Source organism: Pectinophora gossypiella, chromosome 25, assembly GCF_024362695.1.
Source record: "Pectinophora gossypiella chromosome 25, ilPecGoss1.1, whole genome shotgun sequence".
Taxonomy (NCBI): domain Eukaryota; kingdom Metazoa; phylum Arthropoda; class Insecta; order Lepidoptera; family Gelechiidae; genus Pectinophora; species Pectinophora gossypiella.
Window position 1 is genome coordinate 1257704 of NC_065428.1, and position 6000 is coordinate 1263703.

General features: G+C 39.3%; 1 protein-coding gene across 1 annotated transcript in view; it reads right to left on the bottom strand.

The window, feature by feature from the left end:
• LOC126378197 (pro-resilin) overlaps positions 1 to 3541 on the bottom strand; it is a 50135-nt gene extending 46594 nt beyond the window's left edge. The window contains exon 1 of the mRNA XM_050026417.1: positions 3472 to 3541. The gene's annotated coding sequence lies outside the window, so the exon portion shown is untranslated. The remainder of the gene's footprint in view (positions 1 to 3471) is intronic.
• Positions 3542 to 6000: the final 2459 nt, after the last annotated feature.

The following is a 6000-nucleotide window of genomic DNA, read 5'->3' on the forward strand; positions in this document are numbered from 1 at the left end:
CAGAAACGACATGTAATCAGGAGGTCGTAAGTGCAACCAGTTAATTTATTACTTTGGAGGAAACTGATTGGGCTTTTGCAGCTTATCGTACCTCTGACTACTCCAATTGGGATATAGTCGTGGGCTCATGTTATGTTATATTTTTAACCCCCGACGCAAAAAGGACGGGGTGTTATAAATTTGACGTGTCTGTGTAAATGTGGTGTCTGTCTGTGGCATCGTAGCTCCCAAACGGATGATCCGATTTTAATGCGGTTTTTTTGTTTGAAAGGTATATCAGTCGAGAGTGTTCTTAGCTATTTGGTGGAAATCGGTTCAGGTCTTCAAGGTCATCAGGTCGTTTGTTAAGTGTGACAGGAATGTTACACGCTCAGTTTGTCTTGCAAGCATATGTGGGATAAGTTATTTTTGCTGTTTATGGGGTTTAGCATTTTTAACCTTTAGTGAGTATTTTTTTTGTACGGGGGTTTTTAAAAATTTTAATTTAATGTTATATTCATTCACAACACACCGGATATCCAATGAGCAAGCAAGCTGCACAAAGCACTAACTCCCATCCACTTGTACGTTCACTTGCTGTTATTGTGAAATCATCCCACAAAATACCACTGTTTCTAGTGATGTAGGTACTCATAACTGGAATACTAGGTCACTGGTATGCATTGTTTCATGGATTTTTTTTATATACACACAGACACAACCTCACGCTGGCATCCCTAAATGGGTGGGCAGAGCGATCTTCTTCTAGTGAGCATAGAGTAATTTTTGTGATATGTCCCACCGGGAATCAAACCCGGGACCTCCGGATCGTGAGCCCAAGCTCAACCACTGGACCACGGAGGTCGTTAAAGAGCGATGCTGCGATGGTGATGCGGTGGTGGTGTGTGTGGGTGGTGTGTGTGACTACCCCATTTGCAGCCGTTTGATGGGAAGTCCTGAGATTGATATGATTCTTCTATATTTTCCTCTGCCTACCCCAGTTGCGATATAGTCGGGAGTTTATGTTATATTAATAAAACCGAAAACAAAAATCCTCCGGTTGTTTGAGGAGAAGTCTGTGCCCAGCGGAGGGATGTATATAATATCACTACATAGTATAAAACAGCCTCCGTGGTCTAGTGGTTAGAGCGTTAGGCTCACGATCTGGAGGTCCGGGTTCGATTCCCGATGGGGACATTGTCGAAATCACTTTGTGAGACTGTCCTTTGTTTGGTAAGGACTTTTCAGGCTTGAATCACCTGATTGTCCGAAAAAGTAAGATGATTCCGTGCTTCGGAGGGCACGTTAAGCCGTTGGTCCCGGCTATTAGCCGTAAAAACACCTCCACCAACCCGCATTGGAGCAGCGTGGTGGAGTATGCTCCATACCCCCTCCGGTTGATTGAGGGGAGGCCTGTGCCCAGCAGTGGGACGTATAGTATAGGCTATTTATGTTTTTTTTTGTGTTACATAGTATAAAACAAAGTCGCTTTTCCTGACCTTATATCCCTATGTACGCTTAAATCTTTAAAATTATGCAACGGATTTCGATGCGGTTTTCTTTAATAGATAAAGTGATTCAAGAGGATGGTTTATAAGTATGTATAATAACATCCATTAAGTAGTGGAGAAATACTGTTATTTTTGAGGTTTTTAATGTGATATCGTAAATAATTTCATTTTTTCCTCAGCATTGCACCCGAGCGAAGCCGGGGCTAGTATATTTATATAGACTTTATTACTACATGTGTCTATGAACACAGAACAACGAGATTTTACATAAAAATATAAGTTTAAAAACTAAAACCCGACCACGGAAAAATCACGCTCTAGAAATTAGGAAACAAGAAATATAAACCTATATTCCTGTGAAATTCTTCCGCATCTATAGTGATGTTTAGGAGATAGCCGTGGTAAGGAAACTCTTTGGGCAGATTAGAAGCCATAAACTATAAATTCAAAATATGTTTATATAGCTTTGAGACATGGAAACAACATACAAATAATAATAATATTTTTGTAAGAAATTGTTTTTAATTAACATGTACAATAAACCGTAACTCAAAAAGAGAATCTCACAGAGAGAGAGAGAGAGGGAGAGAGAGAGAGAGTAAATAAGAAAGAGACTCAAGGATATATATTTTTTTAAATTATGCTTTTTTCTCCGGTTTAAGTACTTGTATCTCTGCGCCTCAAATGTGATTACAAACTTTGAGTTTATGAATGTATGCAGATAAATAGCCTAATTGAACTCTTGGCAAGACAAATGCGGTAAGTAATATCGTAAAGATCACCAGTTCAGAGTACTTGTAAGTTAATTTAAATTAATTGGATGGCTCAGTTACATTCATAAAATTAAATTGAGATGGGTTTACGAGAAAAGCTGTTGCAAATTGAAATATATTAGTTCTAGTAGTAACAGAGTGTTACTTCACGCCTGTGAGGAAGGGGTAGGTAGAGATGATTGTATTAATACTTTTTTATTTTATTTGCAATATTTTATAAATTAAATAAAAACACAGGACAGGAGTCCTAGTATGGCTTTGTAATAGACTACTCTGGGCGCCATCCCACTTGCGTCAGACAGAGTACTGCGGGGCGGAAGGCAAGAGGGAAACAACTGCCCTATTTTTCCCTAAAACAGTAGCCTGGAAATGCTTTACCGACAAGAGCGTGGCTCTTAAATTGATGATGACGATATTTTATATTATTTTTTCGAGAACGTCTACGGCCCTGTGCCGAGGTTTTTATTGCAGCTACTTTTCCTTGGCTATACAGGTTGTGAGAAGCTGCAGTACTTTTGAAAGATCTGTAATAGGACGTGTAACCTCACGACTATGTCCGAATTGGGGTAGTCAGAGGTACAGTCATGAGCAATATAATGTACCCACTTTAGGACTCTGTCGCATTAACATATTTGACATTTAGTGAGACTTACAGTTCAATTTGTCAAAAAAGTTAATGTGACATGGTACCAAAGTGTATACATATTAATGCTCGTGACCGTACGTTCATCGCAAGATGAACTAATTACCCACACCTCCCCGAGCTTTCTGTAGGCACGTATAGACGTCTGTTTCTATGTTTTTATATTGCATTTTACTGTGTAGGTTATGAATTCCAAATATTTTAGATCTAAATACGTATTCGGAAAAATTTAAACTTTATGAAAAACTTTTTTAAAAGTATGAACTCGAAAATGTTTAAAAGCTTTTATAAAAAGTATTCCATATTATTTATGCAAACTTTTTAATAAAACTAGGATCCGTTACGTATCTAAGTAAATATTTTTCTTTAATCAAAAACACTTCCTCTTAAAATATATTATTTTTAATTTAAAATTAATATACGCTCACGACGAAAAAAACATCCCTGTCGCTTCCAACCCTATTCAAAATCACACCAGAATAACCACTGTTCCAAACTCAAAAAAATATTTAAAAAATTATACTTATTCTTAATTCAAAATGTAAAAACAATTGCTTGTGCTAACCTCACGACTTCACAGTATTCTCACTACACGCACAATCACTCGCGTAACGTCAAACCGTCGAGCCACTCGCTATATACTGATGTTGAGAAGATGCGTTCATTCTTATATACCTGCTCTTAATTCTAACTCCATGGTGGGGTCATGCATCCGGAGAAAAGGATGTCTTCACGCTTTATGGTTTAAAGAGGGTGGCATATTTATCTTTTTAGTCATACACGGTCACGAGCATTAAGCCCCTAAGGCCCTAAGGTTGCCTGGCAGAAATTGCTGTTTAGCAATAAGGCCGCCTATTGTGCTTATGTTTTATTCGTATGTTTATGTCCTTTGTTTTGTTATTGTGCAATAAAGTATTATTGATTGATTGATTGATTGAGCATTAATAAGTATGTATACACTTTGGTACCATGTCACATTAACTTTTTTTGAACTGTAAGTCTCACTAACTGTCAAATATGTTAGTGCGACAGAGTCCTTAAGTGGGTACTTTATATTGCTCATGACTGTACATATAACGCTTTTTCCTAATCGTTTTTCGGGTGATCACAACCTCGGTCACAATACATCCCTACGTGAGCCGTGGTAGTCTTGGAAGAACGCTTGATCCCATTGTGAGGTCGCAGGTTCGAATCCCAATACGGACCTCAACCAAGATTTTCCATTTTGTTTTCGAATAATTATCAAGTGCTCAGCGGTGAAGGAAAACATCGTGAGGAAACCTACATTCCCGAGAAATTCATTTTCGGAGGTATGTGACCTAAGCTGTATTGGGCTGGTTTTCCCTTCGTGGTCGGGAGGTAAGACAGGCAGTCGCTTCTGTAAAAACCGGACCTGTCAAATCTTCAGGTTAGGTAAGCGGACCCTGTGCGAAAAGGATAACGCTAGAAAGACAACACATGCCTCAATCGACTCTAACCGAACCTGGTCGCAATATACTTTTAATTCTCGCAGAGAATTACATACATTCATAAATTTACGCCCGTATTTCTTAATAGGGTGGGCATAGTTACAAGTAACAGCTTCTCCCTTAAAGTTTGGTGATCGTGGAGGTAGCAAGAGAAGTGTGTCAGGAAGTAAATCAGAATAAAGCAACATCACGCCTGTATCTTAAATGGGTAGGCAGATGAGTAGCATATACAGTCGCCAGTTGTGTTTAAGTGTGTAATAGGGGGCGAGCCAATTGCCATTAACCAGGCACAAATCCTAGAACCCACGTGATGTCAATTATCTATGATCCAAACATGAATTCAGACTCCATAAATCAGGATGGAAGAATTGAATTCCATAGTATCTGCTTACCCAGGTATTCCTCTATCGTTTGGGTTATTAGGCTACCAACATCATCAACCCTGAGGGTTACCATTGAACCGCAATAGGTCAGAATACTTAAGTAATAAGTAGCCGGAACTGATTGTTTAACGCGCTCTTCGACGCACGGATCATCTTACTTTCAGACAATCGAGTAATCAGCGTGTCCTAACCAAACTAGTTAGGCATGGGTACTTAGTTCACCTAGCGACGGATGCACCTCTGACTACTCCGATTGGGATATAGTCGTGAGCTTATGTTAAATAGATCCTATAAACGGCGGTCAAAACCTTAACCGGCGAGTTTTAAGTAGGTAAAGTTATTTTTGTTAAGTTAACCTTGCAAGTTCAACGATATGGTTCACTTTAACAAGTTAATTTTAAACGTGACCGGATGTCAGTTTCGTAGTAAGTTGAGATACTTATCGTGCTTTCTGAGACGCGGATGAACTATAAATATGAAGTGAAGGAATGCAGTTCCTTTATTAATAAAAAAAAATTCGTAAAAACCGACAGAGGGATTGTGTCTGTTCTAAAATTCTTACATACATAAACTCACGGTCGTCATCATTAATGGGGTGGGCAGAGCCACAACTAATCAGTGACAAGGGATAAGCCAGTCGCCGATAACAATTATCCATCCTGTTAGAAAGGGCACTCCGTCCCTTTCCCTCCCTCTGTTCCTCTGAAGCAGCTGAATGTGTTATGTTTTTTATTCGGCCTCAGAACAGCATAGAAGCAAAGATAATTCTTCTTCTTCTTATCGTGTCGGTTATGAGGTGAATACCAACTTCATCAACCCTGGTGTCAGGGTTATTATTGAGCCGCCAAAGGCCCCTGACATAACTCATATAACGACTACATACTTACATCAGTAAGTAGTAACCGGGACCAACGACTTAACGTGCCTTCCGAAGCACGGATCATCTTACTTTCAGACAATCAGGTGACCAACCTGTAATGTCCTATCCAAACTAGGGATCACAAAGTTATTTTTGTGATATGTCCCACCGGGATTGGAATCCGGGACCTCCGGATCGTGAGCCCAATGCTCAACCACTAGACCACGGAGGCCGTTAAAGATAATTTATTCAACGCAATTGTCATGGATAAACTTGTTGAAGGTCAATTTAACATTCTTTCAATCTACGTCATTCAGCAAGGTGTTATGGCTGAGGAGAAGAAATGACAAGAAACTGTAATGCCCTAACCGAACTAGGGATTA